This window comes from Odocoileus virginianus, chromosome 19 (genome assembly GCF_023699985.2).
Source record: "Odocoileus virginianus isolate 20LAN1187 ecotype Illinois chromosome 19, Ovbor_1.2, whole genome shotgun sequence".
NCBI classification, from domain to species: Eukaryota; Metazoa; Chordata; class Mammalia; order Artiodactyla; family Cervidae; genus Odocoileus; species Odocoileus virginianus.
Window position 1 is genome coordinate 45,366,252 of NC_069692.1, and position 21,086 is coordinate 45,387,337.

The following is a 21,086-nucleotide window of genomic DNA, read 5'->3' on the forward strand; positions in this document are numbered from 1 at the left end:
TTTTTCCAGACGATGAAAACTATTTCAAATGGGGTGAACTTCAGATTACATTGTTACAAGGACATAAAACTGCTGCCTAGAAAAAACATCAATTTTATCAGACTATATAAATGACTCACATCACTTTGCATTACTCATTAAAAATCACATCCACCCACCTCTTCCCTTCAGTTCCTAATTTAAGAGTATCTAGAGACACCGTGTGTGTATGTGTGTGTGTTCAGTCGCTGAGTCATATCTGATTCTTTGTGACCCCATAGAGTTTACCAGGATCCTCTGTCCATGGGATTTCCCAATCAAGAATATTGGTGTGGGTTGCCATTTCCTACTCCAGGGGATCATCCCATCCCAGGGATTGAACTCAGGTCTCCTGCATTGCAGGCAGATTCTTTACCACTGAGCCCCATCTAGAGACACTAAAATGTGCTGTCTTACTCTTGAAGCTGAGCTCTGGGACAGAATATTGGTTTATCTCCTGGGAGGTTGGCCTTCGGGTTTGAGTCCATGTCATTCCCACAGTGAACATGGAAACTGGTGTGGCTGCCGCTTCGCAGCTCTTGCTGTGTTTGCTGTCATGTTATTATCTGCCTAACGGCAGTATTCACAAAACAAGTCACCACTTGGAGCATTCATGGCCTACTGCCATTCTGGAAAACAACAAATTGTTTCTATGAATGTAAGTGCTGCTTTAAAGTCATATTAAGTGTATCTTTTCATGACTTCGTGACTTATTTTGACCTCCATCCTACTTAACAACTTTCTTTTTTCTTTCTAGAATTGAGTTTAACTTTGTAAAGTCCCTTTAAAGCAGTGGTTCTCATCAGGTACAAGGGGACATGGATAACTCCTGGAGATATGCTGGGGGTGGGGTAGGGGCGGTGTTGGAAGCCTTGGGGACTGGTCGTGGACATGTTGCTGGCACACTGGCATCTGGTGAGTGGGGGCCCCAGGGCACTGCTGAATCTCTTACAAGACCTGGGACAGCCCTGCCACAAAGAATTATCCCGTCCAAACGTCCAGAGTGCCAACATTGAGAAACGCTGTTTCAGAACAGCGGTCAAAGGTGATAATGATCTTGTTCAAAGTGATCAAAATAAGATTCAAGCCATTAGTTTCGAAACATGCAACTAAGACTCACCTGAAGAAGCTCCTGGTATCCCACCAGGAAAAACATGTTCCTGCAAACTACACTGGGGCAAGAGTTCCCTCTGTATTCACCAGAAATCAGAAACGAACAGGCAGAAGTGCCTCTATGGAGAAAAAAATGGAAATAATGAGATTTTAAAACACCATGCGATGAAGACTGACTCTCAGAGGGAAAAGACTGCAAGAAAGCCAAAAGGCAATAGCAGAATTAAAATTTGCACTGAAGGTAAAAAGAAAGGGTTAGCACTGGATAAAAGCACAATCTTTGATTATGAAGGACAAACCTGAAAAGCTTGCCAAGAATGTGAGGAGGAAAGACAAAGGCATTCAAATTATGATAAGGAGGAAAGAAAGAAAAGAAAAGGTAAATCGAACGTGAGAATTATAGGTATACCTACATAATAAATCACTACAACAGGAACCAAAGCAAAGACTTATATTTAAGGTACCAGGCAAGATATTAGAAGACATCCACAGAATGTCTCCAAAGATACTATCGAATTGAAAAGATACAGGGAAAATTTCTCCAAATTTTATACAAAAAGCATCAGAATGTTCTCTCTGCTGCTAAGTGTCAGAAAACTGTGAAGCAACATCAACAGAGGTTTTAGGTGAAAATGTTTTTTTAAAGAGGCTTTTTTAGAAGCCTTTTTTAAAGAGTTCTTTTTTAAAGAGCCCTTATAACAAATCCCAAATAATTTGTTATTCTTATACATAAAGACAGCAAAGTCCTTCTCATATGTGCACAGCCACAAAATATAAACCACTGACAGGACTTTTCTTTAATTACTTGAAGTTATTTTCCAGCTAAGGTATGAATTAAAAATTAAGAACCCAATATAGAAATTATACTTTGAATAAGCCTTCCACATACTATCCAGCAGTCCCACTTCTGGTATATATCCAAGGAAAACAAAAATATTAATTTGAAAAGATATATGTACCTCAATGTTCATAGCAGCTTTATATGCAATAATCAAGACAACCTAAGTGTCCATCAACAGATGAATGGATAAAGAAGATGTGATTCACATAGACAATGGAATATTACTCAACCATTAAAAAGAATGAAATTTTGCCATTTACTTAACATGGTTGGTCCTGGAGGATATTATAGTGAAATAAGTCAGAAAAAGACAAATATATATGTTTTCACTTAAACATAGAATCTAAAAAATAAAGCAAATGAATATAACAAAACAGAAACGGACCCAGATACAGAAAACAAACTAGTGGTTCCTAGAAGGCAACAGTGGAAAAGAGGAGAGGCAAGCTCAGCAAAGAGGGTTAAGAAGCATGAGGATGTAATGTACAGCATAAGGATATACTCACTATTTAATAACAACTTTGTATGAAGTATAATCTATAAAAATATCAAGTTACTGTGCTATACACCTGAAACTGCAATATTGTAAGTCAACTATACTTCAATCTAAAGCATAAATAAATAATAAGCCCACCAAGAAACACTGAAAACATAAAGTTAAATCTAACTGCCTGTTGTTAACAATGACAATAAAAATTAAATTCATATGCTGAAATGATTCCTAAAAGAGAAGATAGATAGTGTAAAAACAGCAATTTTCAATTATCATTTTAAAGGGAAAAACTCCAGGATATTAACAAAAGTTAGAATGACAAAGATAGGGAGAAATTAGGCTAAGGAAAAAGCATTAAATTCTTCATCCTACAAAGGTAAGAAAGAGGAGTTCAAATGTTTATCCTTCATTCTTTCAGTACTAAAGATGTAAATAAATATAATTTTAAAACATTTGCAAGGTAATCCAGTGATAAAGTTAAAAGTAAATTTAAAAGTTTCAAATCTCCAAGAAAGAAAACAAAAGTTAAAGTAAAAAAAAAACACACACACACACACAAAGAAGAAAACAAAGAAATGCTAAATGTATAACATGTTTTAAAAAGAGACTTTGCTCCTTCAATAAAAGAATAAAAATGTAATACTCAACTATAAATTATTTGAGACATTCTAATGTTAAAGGCATTTATAAGTGGAATATTACTTTGCACTTATAAAACTGATTAATGTTTTAAAAACTCATACTAGACTTGGGAGGAGTGTGATGAGTCAGAAATTCTCGTAATTTTGTGAAGTGCTTCTGGAAAATTTTTTCCACACACATTCGGGGTCTGATACAAGTTTATAGCCTGTGACCAAGTAAGTTAAGTTCTTGAAAATCATCAAAATGAGTATAACAAGATGTAGACAAATAGCAATACATAATTAGTTTTGTCGAAAACTATTTTGATACAGAAAACTTAGATATTTCCTTATGTCCAATAACAGAGGACAAGTCAAACAAATTGTCATTTATCCATATTGTGGACTATTATTCAGCTATTAAAATTATGACTTGTAAAATTAATAATGTCAAAATGCTAAATACATAGTTCTAATTAAAAATAGAAGGTAAAATTGTAATATCTTAATTTAAATGAACATACGCTATGGTGAAAGTGTGGGAGGCCTGGGTTCAGTCGCTGGGTTGGGAAGATCCCCTGCAGGAGGGCATGGCAACCCACTCCAGTATTCTTGCCTGGAGAATCCCAGGACAGAAGAGCCTGGCGGGCTGCTGTCCATGCGGTCACAAAGAGTCAGACACGCTGAGAATCTAAGCACAGCACATTGTGAAAGGGTTAGCCGCTCAGTCATGTCTGACTCCTTGCGACCCATGGACTGTAGACTGCCAGGTTCCTCTGTCCATGGAGTTCTTCAGGGAAGAATACTGGAGTGGGTTGCCATTCTTTATCCAGGGGATCTTTCTGACCCAGGGATAGAACGTGGATCTCCTGCATTGCAGGCAGCTTCTTCGCCATCTGAGCCACCAGGGAAATATACCTATCAGTTCAGTTCAGTTCAGTCTCTCAGCAGTGTCCCACTCTTTGCGACTCCATGGTCTGCAGCATGCCAGGCTTCCTTGTCCATCACCAACTCCTGGAGCTTGCTCAAATTCATGTCCATAGAGTCGGTGATGCCATCCAACCATCTCATCCTCTGTCATCCCCTTCTCCTCCTGCCTTCAATCTTTCCCAGCATCAGGGTCTTTTCAAATGAATCAGTTCTTCACAGCAGGTGGCCAAAGGATTGGAGCCTCAGCTTCAGCATCAGTCCTTCTAGTGAATATTCAGAACTGATTTCCTTTAGGATGGACTGCTTTCCTTTAGGATTGACTGCTTTGATCTCCTTGCAGTCCAAGGGACTCTCAAGCGTCTTCTCCAACACTACAGTTCAAATGCATCAATTCTTCAGTGCTCAGCTTTCTTTGGGCTTCCCTGATAGCTCAGTTTGTTAAGGAATCCACTTGCAATGCAGGAGACCCCAGTTGGATTCCTGGCTGGGAAAGATCCGCTGGAGAATGGATAGGCTACCCACTCCAGTCTTCTTGGGCTTCCCTGTGGCTCAGCTGGTAAAGAATCTGCCTGCAATGTGGGAGATCTGCATTCAATCCCTGGGTTAGGAAAATCCCCCTCAGAACGGAAAGGCTACCCTCTCCAGTATTCTGGCCTACAGAATTCCATGGACTGTAAATACAGCCCATGGGGTCAGAAAGAGTCAGACAGGACTGAGTGATTTTCATTTTCAGCTTTCTTTACGGTCCAACTCTCACATTCATAAATGACTACTGGAAAAATCATGGCTTTGACTAGGTGGACATTTGTTGGCCAAGTAATGTTTCTTCTTTTTAATATGCTGTCTAGGTTGGCCATAGCTTTTCTTCCAAGGTGCAAGCATCTTTTAATCACTGCAGTCACCATCTGCAGTGATTTAAGAGCCCCCCAAAATAAAGTCTGTCACTGTTTCCATTGATTTCCCACCTATTTTCCATGACATCATGAGACCAGATAATATGATCTTTGCTTTTTGAATGTTTTTAAAGCCAGCTTTTTCACTCTCTTCTTTCACTTTCATCAAGAGGCTCTTTAGTTCCTCTTTGCTTTCTGCCATAAGGGTGGTGTCATCTGCATATCTGAGGTTATTGATATTTCTCCCAGCAATCTTGATTCCAGCTTGTGCTTCATCCAGTCCAGCATTTCACATGATGTACTCTGCATATAAGTTAAATAAGCAGGGTGACAATATACGGCCTTGATGTACTCCTTTCCCAATTTGGAACCAGTCCGTTGTTCCATGTCCAGTTCTAACTGTTGCTTCTTGACCTGCATTCAGATTTCTCAGGAGGCAGTAAAGTGGTCTGGTACTCCCATCTCTTGAAGAATTTTCCACAGTTTGTTGTGATCCACATAGTCAAAGGCTTTAGCATAGTCAATGAAGCAGAATTAGATGTTTTTCTGGAATTCTCTTGCTTTTTCTGTGATCCAGTGGATGTTGGCAATTTGATCTCTGGTTCCTCTGCCCTTCCTAAATCCTGCTTGAACATCTGGAGGTTCTTGATTCATGTACTGTTGAAGCCTTGCTTGGTGAATTTTGAGCATCACTTTGCTAGCATGTGAGATATACCTATAAATGTACTTAAATTGAAGAAAATTTGCCAGAATGTTCACACGGATGATGTATGCTCAAGTTTTGTTAACTTGGCACTGTTATGCATTTTCCAAATACTCTACAAAGACCATAAACTCTTCAATTCAATGAGTTTTGTTTTTGTTTTAGGTGCTGGATAAGCAGCCAAATGACCTGATGCAAAACTTTGAGAAAATGAACAGAAGAAAATGTGAAGTTACCCATTTGCACAAAAATTGTTACCAGTAATTTAGTCCACTTTTCTTCAAATTCCTGTTGTTTGCTCTATTTTTGACTTGGGTTTCTGATGGGGGGAATCCCTAGAATTTCTTTCAATTAATATTTCTTTATTTCCACTAACTCCAAGTGATTTTTCCTTCCAGGAAGCAGCTGACTCTTCTTAGTTGCTCATGAGTTTTAACTCTTAAGAGCATAATAATTCACTTTAGGGAATGAAAAGAATAGTAGAGGTTTCTCCAGGAGACAAGAGGTTTCAATAAATTTTAGTGGATTAAGAAAAGTGGGGTGAAAGAGGATCTGTATGAAAGCATGAAGAAGTGGTGACTATTAAGGCAAAAAGAAAAAGGAAACCCCAAACTTGGAAAAATAAATACAATGAAGATTGAGTAAGAAACAGCTGGAAAGCAAATCAATTAGTTAGAAGTCAATATACAAAGCCATATAAACCCACTCAACATCACTCTCCACCTATAACACAAAATGCCAAAAGGCAAGTATTTCTACTCCATCATGAGGAAAAAAATAGGGATATTCTATAAAAAAACTGAACACAATTTTAAAGGAAAATCAGGAGCGCTTTTGTGGGTATCAGCACCACTGTGAGAATTTCCCACATGATGGTATTTGGGGGACCACCACCAAGGACAAAGAATTAACAAACTCCTGCTTTTGTATATGGAAACAGCAAAATAAATGAAAAGCCATCTGTGAAATGAAAATGACATCTTCTCCTCCACAATATTTAATGCTAGAAGAAAACAGTATTTTCAAAAGTCTGAGAGACAGGATTTACAACCTAATAGTCATTTACCAATAGATTTAGGAATATATCGAATGTGAAAATAAAGACAAAAAGGAAATGAGAAGAAAGAGTAAAGACATACCCAAATATGCAAAGATGCAGTTATCTCCCACACACCCTTTATTAGGAAGTTAGTCAAAAGACATAGTCTGTAATTACATATAAGTGATGGAATAAGAGATAATATGCACTTTATTTTGTGAAGTTATAAAAGTAATGAAGTAATTAAAAGTAGTAATACAACTATATTGGAAGAAGAGAAGGAGGAGATGATGTTATAAGTGAATTAAATCATCAACCATAATTCCAGAGAGCCAGTATGTAGTGATATTAATACAAGTATCAAAATAGTTCAAGCTAGAGAAAGTTAAAAAGAATGGGTTAGGAAAGGAGTGGGAAGACAAAGTAAAGATGATTTTTATTAGTATAAGTCCTTCTACTCTAAATTATTGTGAAATTATGCACATGAATAATTTAAATAAAAAATTTATACAAATTGCAAGTGAGGATATAGAGATAGTATGTACAGTTGATTCACAAGATAAACTTACCTATTAAAGGGAACAGAGAAATGGGGAAATCAACCAGCAAAGATGAGGTCAAGGAAAACTATGTCAATTTGGTTTTTAATGGAAAATTAATATTATTTCTGCGTTGATTGGAATGATACCAAAAGACAAAGAAATTGATAATACTTTCTGCCCCATCCATTGCAGTAGAGAGCCAGTACCCAAGCTGATTATAAGGTGAGGACCATTTCTGAAGAACAGTTACACGTCACTAATGTCATCTTTGCCCATCGACCATCTCTACATACTTATCTTCAAACTCTGAAGTGCAGTATCAAAGTCGATGTCCTGAACAGTTTCCCACTGGAGATCTAAGTTTATTTGAAATGCCTTTGCTGGGAAGCTTCCCTGTAAAAGACTTCTTCAACCTGATAAAAGTATGCAATAGACGTGTAAGCATCAAGAGTGACTGACACCCTACACTTGATTCAGAGAAGACAGACAATAAAGAAGCTACTCAAGGGATGGGAATGCAAATTGATACAACCACTATGGAGGACAGTATGGAGTTTCTTTTAAAAACTAAGAATAAAATTAGCATATGACCCAACAATCCCACTACTGGGCATATACCTTGAGAAAACCATAATTGAAAAAGACACATGTACCCCCGTGTTCACTGCAGCACTATTTACAACAGCTAGGATATGGAAGTAACTTAGATGTCCATCGACAGATGAATGGACAAAGAAGCTGTGGTGCACATATGCAATGGAATGTTACTTGGCCATAAAAGGAACACCTTTGAGTCAGTTCTAATGAGGTGGATGAACCTAGAACCTATTATACAGAGTGAAGTAAATCAGAAAGATAAAAACAAATATCATATATATTAACACATATAATAGGAATCTAGATAGACGTACTGACGAACCTATTTATAGGGCAGCAGTGGAGACAAACACTGACATCGAGAACAGACTTGTGGACACAGGGGGGAAGGAGAGGATGGATGAAATGAGAGAGGGTAGCGTGGAAACATACACACTACCATATGCAAAGTAGATAGGGATCCCCTGGGGGCTCAGAAGGAAAGGCATCTGCCTGTAATGTCGGAGGCCCAGGATCAGTCCCTGGGTCAGAAGATCCCTTGGAGAAGGGAATAGCAACCCACTCCAGAGTTCTGGCCTGGAGAATTCCATGGACAGAAGTACTGTCGGTGGGGTCGCAACGAGTCAGACACAACTGAGCGACGAACCCTTTCATTTCACACGTGAAATAGAGAGCCAGTGGAAATTTGTCGTGTGACTCAGGCGCACAAGCCGGGGCTGTATGACCATCTAGAGGGTGGGATGGTTGGGAGGTGGGAGGGAGGTTCCAGAGGGACGGGATGTCCGTGTCCCTGTGGCCGATTCATGTTGGTGCACGGCAGAAACCTACACAATATTGTAAAGCAATTATCCTTCAATTAAAAGTAAAAATGTTTTAAAAGAAACTACTCAAAGAATTCTAGTCTTTCACAAAGCATCAAGTTGACTTAGTTTCTTTTTTCTGTGAAGTCTGGACTGCCACCTTAGTTCAAAGCCCACCTGGTAATCTTCCCCCAAGAAGTACTAGCCAGGAGTTATTACTGATGGTCTAACAGCTCTGCATATGCTTCCCCCAGCACTCCGTTTCACTAAAAGTAGAGGTAAAAGATCGTTCAGTAAGGAATCCATACCAATTTTGAAGGACTCTTCTGAACTTGCCTCAAACAGACTTTGGCCAGATATTAAACGTCAAGCACCACAATCAAAGCCCTACACTGTCGTGTGAATAGTTGGATTGATTACCTGACATCCTCTGACAAAAGACCAGTCTTTGCTTCAGCTGTATTTTTTAATGTGTATACTGATCATTTGTCACTAGTAAGACTAAGACAAATTTCCAGTCTGACATAAGGATGCCCAGGAAAGAAAGACTGAGGGAAGGGGCAAATGAGTCTTACTAGGCTTCTAATCATTAAAGATAGCACCCTGTCTTTAAGAACAGGAGTCATTACTGCTAAACTACTCATGAAATTCATGTCTTTGATTTATGACAACTATTCCTATTTAGATTTAGCTGAGGCATACAAGTAATAAAGGTTAGCAATGTGTTTTGGAAAAATACCTGTTCCATTCCTCTGCCTTTTTAAAAATAGTTTTATTTATTAATTTTTTTGGTGGTGCGGGGTCTTTTCTGCTGCTTGGGCTGTTCTCTAGTTGCTGCGACCAGGGGCCACCTTCTAGCCGGGGTGCGTGGGCCTCTCAGTGGTGCGGCTTCTCTTACTGTGGAGCACGGGCTCGAGAGTGCGCAGGTTTCAGGAGCCGCAGCAGGTGCGCTCGGTAGTCGTGGATGTGGGATCCTCCCGGACCAGGGGTCGAACGGGCAGGTTCTTTACCACTGAGCCACCCGGAAATCCCCCTGCACAAACTTTTAAATCAGGTTGTTTGGGTTTTTTTGTGGTTGAGTTGTATGTGTTTATATTTTGGATATGAACCATATTCACAACTTTCTTCTCCCACTCTGTAGGCTGTCTTTTTGTTTAGCTGATATTCCCTTTGCTATGCAGAGCTTTCTAGTTTGATGTGATCACATTTGTTTGCTTTGTTTCCCTTGCCTGAGGAGACATATCCAGAAAGATATATATTGCTAAGGCCAACATCAAAGAACATACTGCCTAATGTTCTTTTTAGGAGCTTTAGGGTTTCCTGTCTTGCACTGAAGTCTTTAACCCATTTTGAGTTGATTTTTGTATATGATGTGAGATAGTTCAAAAGAAGACATATGGATGCCCAATAGGCATATGAAAAGATGATCAGCATCACTAATTATTGGGGAAATGCAAATCAAAGCCACAATGAGATGGAATGGTTCATACCATTAGAATGGCTATTATCAAAAAGGCCAGAAATAAAAAATGTCAGAGATAATGTGGAGAAAACAAAATTCTCATACTCTATTGGTGGGAATGTAAATTGGTGCAACCAATATTGAAAACAGTGTAGGTTTCTCAAAAATTTTAGAACAAAACTACTATATAATTTAGCTATTCCACTTCAGAGTATTTATCCAAAGAACATGAAAACACTAGTTTGAAGAGATGGATGCACCATTATGTTTATCATAGCACTATTTACGATAGCCAAGATATGGAAACAATCTACATGCCCATCAGCTGATGAATGGATAAAAAATATGCTATATATATGTATATATAGGGGCTTCCCTGGAGCTCAGGTGGTAAAAAATCTGCCTACAATGTGGGCGACCTGGGTTTGATCCCTGGGTTGGGAAGATCCCCTGGAGGAGGGCATGGCAACTCATTCCATTATTCTTGCCTGGAGAATCCCATGGACAGAGGAGCCTGGCGGGCTGCAGTGCATGGAGTCACAAAGAGTCAGACACGACTGAGCGAATAAGCACAGCAGAGCATGTATATGTAAGATTATGTTAACTAAGCAAGAATGATTATTATTTATGCCAGAGGATTCTTTGTTTCTGGACTGGTATTGTGCCTTTGAGTTTTTGACAGCCATTAACTACCAGAAAGGAGAGTATTCAGTTCAGTTCAGTTCAGTCACTCAGTAGTGTCCAACTCTTTGCAATATCATGAAACACAGCACGCCAGGCCTCCCTGTCCATCACCAACTCCTGGAGTTCACCCAAACTCATGTCCATTGAGTCAGTGATGCCATCCAACCATCTCATCCTCCATCGTCCCCTTCTCCTCCTGCCTTCAATCTTTCCCACCATAAGGGTCTTTTCAAATAAGTCAGCTCCTCACATCAGGTGGCCAAAGTATTGGAGTTTCAGCTTCAACATCAGTCCTTCCAATGAATACTCAGGACTGGTCTCCTTTAGGATGGACTGGCTGGATCTTCTCTCAGTCCAAGGGACTTTCAAGAGTCTTCTCCAACACCACAGTTCAAAAGCATCAATTCTTCAGTGCTCAGCTTTCTTTATAGTCCAACTCTCACATCCATACATGACTACTGGAAAAACCATAGCCTTGACTAGACGGACCTTTGTTAGCAAAGTAATGTCTTTGCTTTTTAATATGCTGTGTAGGCTGGTCATAACTTTCCTTCAAAGGAGTGTCTTTTAATTTCACGGCTGCAGTCACTATCTGCAGTGATTTTGGAGTCCCAAAAAATAAAGTCAGCCACTGTTTCCACTATTTCCCAATCTGTTTGCCACAAAGTGATGGGACCGGATGCCATGATCTTAGTTTTCTGAAATGTTGAGCTTTAAGCCAACTTTTTCACTCTCCTCTTTCATTTTCATCAATTGGCTCTTTAGTTTTTCTTCACTTTCTGCCATAAGGGTGGTGTCATCTGCATATCTGAGGTTATTGGTATTTCTCCTGGCAATCTTGATTCCAGCTTGTGCTTCCTCCAGCCCAGCGTTTCTCATGATGTACTCTGCATATAAGTTAAATAAGCAAGGTGACAATATACAGCCTTGAGGTACTCATTTTCCTATCTGGAACCAGCCTGTTGGTCCATGTCCAGTTCTAACTCTTGCTTCCTGACCTGCATACAGGTTTCTCAAGAGGCAGGTAAGGTGGTCTGGTATTCCCATCTCTTGAAGAATTTTCCACAGTTTATTGTGATCCACACAGTCAAAGGCTCTGGCATAGTCAATAAAGCAGAAATAGATGCTTTTCTGGAACTCTCTTGCTTTTTCAATGATCCAGAGGATGCTGGCAATTTGATCTCTGGTTCCTCTGCCTTTTCTAAAACCAGCTTGAACATCTGGAAGTTCACGGTTCACGTATTGCTGAAGCCTGGCTTGGAGAATTTTGAGCAGTACTTTACTAGTGTGTGAGATGAGTGCAATTGTGAGGTAGTTTGAGCATTCTTTGGCATTGCCTTTCTTTGGAATTGGAATGAAAACTGACCTTTTCCAGTCCTGTGGCCACTGCTGAGTTTTCCAAATTTGCTGACGTATTGGGTGCAGCACTTTCACAGCATCATCTTTTAGGATTTGAAATAGCTCAACTGGAATTCCATCACCTCCACTAGCTTTGATTGTAGTGATGTTTCCTAAGGCCCACTTGACTTCACATTCCAGGATGTCTGGCTCTAGGTGAGTGATCACACCATTGTGATTATCTGGGTCCTGAAGATCTTTTTTGTATGGTTTGTCTGTGTATTCTTGCCACCTCTTCTTAATTAATATCTTCTGCTTCTGTTAGGTCCATACCATTTCTGTCCTTTATTGAGGCCATCTTTGCATGAAATGTTCCCTTGGTATCTCTAATTTTCTTGAAGAGATCTCTAGTCTTTCCCATTCTATTGTTTTACTCTTTCTTTGCATGGATCGCTGAGGAAGGCTTTCTTATCTCACCTTGCTATTCTTTGGAACTCACGTTCAAATGGGTATATCTTTCCCTTTCTCCTTTGCTTTTCATTTCTTTTCACAGCTATTTGTAAGGCCTCCTCAGACAGCCGTTTTGCTTTTTTGCATTTCTTTTTCTTGGGGACGGTCTTGATTCCTGTCTCATGTACAATGTCACGAACCTCCATCCATAGTTCATCAGGCACTCTGTCTATCAGATCTAGTCCCTTAAATCGATTTCTCACTTCCACTGTATAATCATAAGGGATTTGATTTAGGTCATACCTGAATGGTCTAGTGGTTTTCTCCATTTTCTTCCATTTTAGTCTGAATTTGGGAATAAGGAGTTCATGATCTGAGCCACAGTCAGCTCCTGGTCTTGTTTTTGCTGACTGCATAGAGCTTCTCCATCTTTGGTTGCAAAGAATATAATCAATCTGATTTTGGTGTCGACCATCTGGTGATGCCCATGTGTAGAGTCTTCTCTTGTGTTGTTGGAAGAGGGTGTTTGGTATGACCAGTGCGTTCTCTTGGCAAAACTCTATTAGCCTTTGCCTTGGTTCATTCTGTACTCCAAGGCCAAATTTGCCTGTTACTCCAGGTGTCTCTTGACTTCCTACGTTTGCATTCCTGTCCCCTATAATGAAAAAGACATTTTTTTTCAGTGTTAGTTCTAAAAGTAGAGCATGAGTTCAGTTATTTCTAGCAATGAGCAAGCTTTTCTTGCTGAAATATGCTCATCTTCTAGCCACTACTGATCCCCAAACTGAAGACCTTATGTTCAAGTCAAAAGTGATAAAATGGTGTCATTTTCTGGCTCAGTCAGGCCACCAAACAAAGCCTACTGAAACTCTACCTAAGAGCTTATTAAGCTAAAATCATTTTTTCTTGAAAATTATACTTTAGAGAGATCTTTCAGAACCAATTTTGAAGCAAAAAATTGAAGTGGGACATGGTAACAAGTTATACACACATATATTAACTAAGCCATTCTCAATTTTGAAAATTATTAACTTAAATATATGGCCTATTTTTTTTTTGTCTTTTATACAATTGTTTTTTAATAGCTTTAGAGAATTATTGATACCATTTTTTTTTTTTTTATCTCTGTTAGGCTTTTTACCCCTAGTGGCTGTTAGAGACTACACAAATAAAAAGACTCCAGTGCCAGCAGAAGTAAGTGGTAAAATGAACAATAAACAATACAGTGTTGAAAATGGAGCAAAAGGTCTGGCTCCTTCCAGGGCGTAACGTCGGTTTTATTGCTTGCAGGCTGTGTGACTTTAGGCAAGTTACTTAACTCTTTGTAAAATCAGGACAGATATATTGACATGTCCGGATTGTTGGGAGAACCAACTACGATAATGAAGACCAGGAACAGTACTTGTCACATGAGATTTACGTATGGAGCCGAAGGAGCCCTCAGGATGTAAGGACAAAGCGTAGACTTGTCGGCACCTCCCTGGTGCCCAGTGGTTAGGGCCCCTGCCTCCATTGCAGGGGACATGCGCTCCGTCCCTGGTTGGGGAATGAAGATCTCACATGCCACAGGGTGTGGCCAAAAATTAATAAAAAATTGTATTAAAAAAAAGAATAGACTTGTTAAGGACTGACGGTGAGGAGCTGGGAAAAAGCTAAAACTTCTCTAAGTGTGGATAAAAGAATAAGAACCAGTGCCTGCTTCTCTGTTTAGAAGTCGTGGCATTAGTGTTGCTAATCATGCTATCATGGCAGCTAGGCTCTGTGAAGGATGCGCCCAGGGAGATGGAGAGCTGGGGGGGCAGGACTGAGATGGAGAGTCTGCAATGGTGACAGAGAAACCAAGCCGGGAGGCGGGGCTGGCACATGCTTGTCCCCTGCGATCAGCGGGCCACCACCTCCGCTCCAGAAGGCGCTGAGAGCTAGAACACTCACCCAGAGCAGAACAGGAATTTGTTAGAGACTCACCAGCGGGCTCCCCTGGTGGCTCAGTGGGTAAAGAATCTGCCTGCAGTGCGGGAGACCCAGGTTCGATCCCTGGGTCGGGAAGATCCCCTGGAGAAGAGATAGGCTACCCACTCCAGTAGGTAGTGGACATCTTGACTAGAGAATTCCATGGACAGAGGAGCCTGGCAGACTACCCTCCATGGGGTCACAAAGAATCGGACACAACTGAGCAACTTTCACTTCACTTCATAGGCTTAAAACGTTGTGTAATAATATTTTAAAAAGGAATAAATGCTTGATCTATTGCTCAATTGATGGAAACGCTATAAGCTCCAAATCCACCTCAGAAATAACAATTAGTGAAGAAAACACCTACAAAACTGGGCCATCAGGGTTCTTTCTTAGGTCCAACTGCAATCAGACCATCCTGCAGTTCAGTTCAGTTCAGTTGCTCAGTCGTGTCTGACTCTTTGCAACCCCATGGACTGCAGCACACCAGGCCTCCCTGTCCATCACCAACTCCTGGAGTTTACTCAAACTCATGTCTGTTGAGTCGGTGATGCCATCCAACTGTCTCATCCTCTGTCATCCCCTTCTCCTCCTGCCTTTGATCTTTCCCAGCATCAAGGTCTTTTCCAAGGGGTCAGTTCTTCGCATCAGGTGGCCAAAGTGTTGGAGTTTCAGCTTCAACATCAGTCCTTCCAATGAACACCCAGGACTGATCTCCTTTAGGATGGACTAGTTGGATCTGCTTGCAGTCCAAGGGACTCTCAAGAGTCTTCTCCTACAACACAGTTCAAAAGTATCAATTCTTCGACACTCAGCTTTCTTTGCAGTCCAACTCTCACATCCATACATGACCACTGGAAAAACCATAGCCTTGACTAGATGGACCTTTGTTGACAAAGTAATGTCTCTGCTTTTTAATATGCTGTCTAGGTTGGTCATAACTTTCCTTCCAAGGAGTAAGTGTCTTTTAATTTCATGGCTGCAGTCACCATCTGCAGTGATTTTGGAACCCAGAAAAATAAAGTCTGCCACTATTTCCACTGTTTCCTCATCTATTTGCCATGAAGTGATGGGACCAGATGCCATGATCTTAGTTTTCTGAATGTTGAGTTTAAAGCCAGGTTTTTCACTCTCCTCTTTCACTTTCATCAAGAGGCTCTTTAGTTCTTCTTCACTTTCTGCCATAAGGGTGGTGTCATCTGCATATCTAAGCTTATTGATATTTCTCCCAGCAATCTTGATTCCAGCTTGTTCTTCTTCCAGCCCAGCGTTTCTCATGATGTACTCTGCATATAAGTTAAATAATCAGGATGACAATATACAGCCTTGACCTACTCCTTTTCCTATCTGGAACCAGTCTGCTGTTCCATGTCCCGGTCTAACTGTTGCTTCCTGACCTGCATACAGATTTCTCAAGAGGCAGGTCAGGTGGTTTTGTACTCCCATCTCTTTCAGAATTTTCCACAGTTTGTTGTGATTCACACAGTCAAAGGCTTTGGCGTAGTTAATAAAGCAGGAATAGATGCTTTTCTGGAACTCTCTTGCTTTTTCGATGATCCAGTGGATGTTGGCAGTTTGATCTCTGGCTCCTCTGACTCTTCTAAAACCAGCATGAGCATCTGGAAGTTCACGTTTCACGTGTTGCTGAAGTCCTGAATCATGAAACCAAAGCATCCGATCTTCTGGCCACACAGCCCATTCGGCAGAAAGGAGGAGAAACAGCTGGACTCAGAGTTGTGAGGTTCCCCATCTCTTTCCGGGGTGTCCCTCTACTCTTCCTGCTTCATCAGAGACAAAGTGCCCTCCAGTTTCTAAACTTTCCACACCAGCAAAAATGAAAAGGTTCCAGAGCCCATGTTCTGAGAGACTCGGCTCTTTGCATCTTATGTCCTTTATTTCCCATTTACTTCATTAAAAGCGTTTTAGCCATCAGACTAGCTGGAATTCAAGCTTTGTGCGTGAGTGTGTCTGAGCATGAGGAGGTTTGTCCTACACTTGATACCCAAGAAAGCTGAAGCCGTCAGAGAGCAGAAAAGGCTCAAGGTCAGAGATGGAAGGCTCTTAGAGACTATACAGCCTAACTGTCTATCCTCCAGTCTGTGCAACTCTCCAGGACAAGTCTGCGCCATAAGAGCCACGGCGATGTCCAAACTCCTTTATGAACTGTACGTGGACATGCAGTCAGAATCCGATGAGTTGTCTTCTTCCTGTTTGTGTGAAGCTGATGCAAGGCGTTGTTTACAACAAAGTTCTCATGAGCCGTAGAATTCCACTGGGCTGTGCAGGCTCTATCTAGAACATTTCTAAATAAATACTCACAATGTGAAATAGCAGAATGATCCTACAAAAGACACTGCTCTTAAAAAAAGAAGACACTGCTCCCATAAAGTGAAAAACACTAAAAAAAAAAACACCAGGTGTAATATTCGATCTTTCCAACAAATAATTCTGTTGTTGTTGTTGTTTGAAGAGTGTTTATTTTAAGCAGGGGTTACTCAGCTAGAGCATACCACTAACTTCTCAGAGGCTTCTTGAATACTTTGCTTACCAAGATGGTTTAAACTCAGCTCAGAAAATGTTAGATCCAGTGCTTGATTCTTCCTTCCTGAAAAGAAAGTCTCAGGTCTTTTGACTTATCTGAGTTCTAATGAAGGACTCACTGGAGACTCAGTGGAGGGGCAAGAAGGGATTCATAGGAGGAGACACGTGGAGACCGTTGAGCTGCTCCAAAGAACACAGAAACCTGCTCTGCTCTGACCGGGATTCAGAAGCCCCAGCAGCAGGCGCTCGAGTCTCACTTGGGTAAAGACATGCGGGCTCTGAAACGGGAGGCCTGGAGACTCAACGGGTTTTACTTCTCAACAGAGACCACAGCGCTCCTGGCTGCAGTCCAGATATTGGAATGGCTTGTTCCCTCATCCATTTCCTCATTTCACAGACAAGAGATCTGAGACCAGAAGACTGAGCTCATTGACAGAGGATGACATGTGTGGATGGCATCACCGACCCAATGGACATGAGTTGGAGCAAATTCCAGGAGGCAGCGAAGGACAGGGAAGGTTGGCATGCTGCAGTCTATGAGGTTGCAAAGAGTTAGACAGGATAGATACAACTTAGCAACTGAACAAGACCTGCTATACAAGAAACACCAATTACGCTAGCAATTATACATTAGCATGCATACTGCTACATATAGACTGAAGAGAAGTATTTTTATATAATGATACAGCCTTTGCTTTCTGTCACAGCAAGTTCCAGCCTTCTTGTTAGGGAGGAACCTCTGAGGGATATTAGAGACCTGAGAGTTGCCCTCTTCAGTATTCAATGCTCACTCCTAGCCCCTCAGATACCCTCGTAAGTCAAGTGCCCAAAGGAAGAATGTCTTCTATGTCACTGAGAACATTCATTCATTCATCTATTTGACAAACATCTGATAGTTAGCATACGCTGGATGGATTGAGAAGCAGATATAATGACTATTTTTGCACCATGAAATACTGGAAAAAAATAGATGACCTGCAATTAAGTCAAACAATTTTACATGTTAGAAAAATGGAGAAAGAGTTCATTCACACACTTGTTAATAAGAGTCATGACTCAGTTTTCCTTCTTCTCCCTGGTAGAAAGACCTCTGGATATAAATTAGAAAACTGAGCAAAACCCCAGCTTGGTCATTTTCTAAGCATTTGATCTGGGAGAAGTTACTGCTGTAACTTCCGCAAAACTTTCTGTAAAACAGGAACATTATCCTTTTCCCCAGGATTACTATAAGAAAGAAACAAAATAAAATACATGAAACATCCCAGAACGGAGTATGGCCCATTACAGACATGTAACGTTATTTAGCAACATTTACCCTATCTCCTTTAGCACACTCTTCCAGACTGTCAATATATTTCCCAAAAGGTTCACTTTTATTCTGCCACTGATTTATCAAAGCACTTCCCCTGTGTCCTCTGTCTTCCTATCATCTCGAGAATCTCTCAAATAACCAAGTTCCAGCCTGTGACTGAGCAATTCTTTAACCCTTCTGCTATCACAGGTGGTGACAATGGGGATGAAGAAGAAAACTTGTGTGGATGAGATATTTAGGAGATAGAATTCATCTTGGCCACTCACAAGATATGGGAGTGGAGGTTCCAGAAATCATCTGGCCAGGATGACTCAATGGGTGATGGGAAGCTTGGAGGTTCTTTTTAAAATTATTTTGTGTTTTAGAAGGAAAGGAACGTAAGTGCACTTCTGAATGCCTTGGTTTGGAGGACCTGTGTGGGGCATCCAGGGAGAGTTCCGTGCATGATGCTGCATTCACGAGGTCGTCAGGAGGACAGAGCCTCTGCTTTGTATGCGACTGGGAAAACGTCTGAGACAGAACCCCATGAAAGGCCAACCTTTAAGGGTGTTCTCTAAGAAAATGCTGAAAGCGGATTTCAGATGAGCGGTCTGACAGGTAAGGATGGATTGTGCTCAGTCGCTAGGTCGTGTCTGAGCCTTTGCGACCCCACGGAATGTAGCCCACTGGGCTCCTCTGTCCATGGGGTTATCCCAGCCAGAACACTGGGCTGCCAGCTCCTTCTCCAGAGATCAAAGCTGCCTCTCCTGCAGCTCCTGGTCGGCAGGCAAGTTCTTTACCACTGAGCCACCTGGGAAGCCCAAGAAAAGGCTACTAGTCACGAAGATATTTTGGTGACCAAACGGCTGTGAAGGTTTTTATGTCTCGTATTGAGCTTCACTTACTAGCATGAGAGGTTGTTAACACCTCAGAATCTCAGATTCTCCAGAACGACTGAATCAAGAGCTACATTTAACAAGACCCCCTGACCAATTGATCTTCTTTGGTGGCTCAGCAGTAAAGAATCTGCCTGCAGCATGAGAGACCTGGGTTCGATCCCTGGATCGGGAAGATCCTCTGGAGAAGGGCATGGTGACCCACTCCAGTATTCTTGCCTGGAAAATCCCGTGGACAGAGGAGCCTGGTGGGCTACAGTCCATGGGGTGCAAAGAGTCAGACACGACTGAAGTGACTTAGCACACACACATCTGGTCAATACATACATGTTAAATTCTGAGAAGCATTGCTCTAGAACCTAGACTGTATTTCCCACAGGAAGAATGACTTATAATCAATGGCCAGTCGAAATTATATATAGATGCTCTCCAAGTATTGACGGTTGTCTTTTTAAAACCACATGTTCTAATATAAGCTAGATGTGCAGATGGTGCATTTTCCTCAGCCAAGCTCTAAAACCAAAATCATTTCCCCCAACCCACCTTCCTGATAATCCCACAATGACTTTATTTCCAGATCACCTCTAATAAGATACAGAGATGAAAGATAGTAGAAGAAAGGAAGAGTTTCAATAAAAACAAAAAGCTAAAACCTCTAGCAATTTCTGAGGGGACTGTGCTTTATGATAAGTAGCAAAATACATAAGAATCAGGCTCCACCATAGTGAGCATTCCTAGCATGCACAGGACAGAGGCGGCATCAGCTGAGAAGGGCTCTGCAAAGGTCTGTAGAACCTGTGTGGGAACCGGGACGAGGAAGACTATGGAAGGTGGCAGAGCTGCCAGCCAACAACAGCCCTGGCTTCTGAGCATCAGTAGCTAACAAGGGTCTCTTCAAAGGCTGATAAAAACATGGCTTGTGATGTGTAAAGGCGATGCTCTTTACGTAAACGAGCACGTGTAGCTCAGATGGTGATAGGTTGCCTGTAAGTTTAAGCTAATTTATGAATTGCTGTTGTTATTTAGTTGCTAACTATTTAAGTTATTAAGTTGCTAAGTGTCCAACTCTTTTGCAATCCTGTGGACTGTAGCCTGCCAGGCTACTGTAGATTTTCCAGGCAAGAATACTGGAGTGGGTTGCCATTTCCTTCTCCAGGATCTTACAGACCCAGGGATGGAATCCATGTCTCCTACCATTGGCAGGCAGGTTCTTTACCACTGAGCCATCAAGGAGGCCCCCAGTATTATGAATTAACAGATCCCCAGATTGGTCCAGGGACATACCCTGAGGCCATTGAAAATGGTAGGTTTTTTATCATTGATCTGCCTGCTTTTATTTTTTGCTCCTTTTTAACTTCTCCCCCAGCTTCCTCCACTTTAATATTTACTATTACAAGGGTTGGTTGTTTTGTTTCCATTCTGAACCTATATAATCATGTGGGTGATCAAAATTCCTCTATAAACATTCACAAGATTTCCTTAAAGTGACAAGACAGTTATCACAGACTTTGCTCACAGTCATATGTAGGAGTTCAACCAGCCAGGGAAGAAACCGATGTATAATTGGTCCCATTCCCAAAGTAAGACACTTTAAAGAAAGGGTTTTCTAATTTTAGTGTGCATAAAAATCACTGCAGATATTCTTCAAAAAAAATTGTTCCCCAGATTCTACCATCAAAGATTTTTATTTCATAGTCATGGTAGTAGAGGCTTGGAATATGAATATTTAGTGAGTAGTCCTCCAAATAAAGTGATTCTGATGTTGGTGGTCCATGCACTGCACACTGAGAAAGGCATGTAAGAGACTTCCCTGGTGGTGCAGGGGATAAGAATCCTCCTTTCAATGCAGGCTACTCAGGTTCCATCCCTGCTCCGGGAAGAT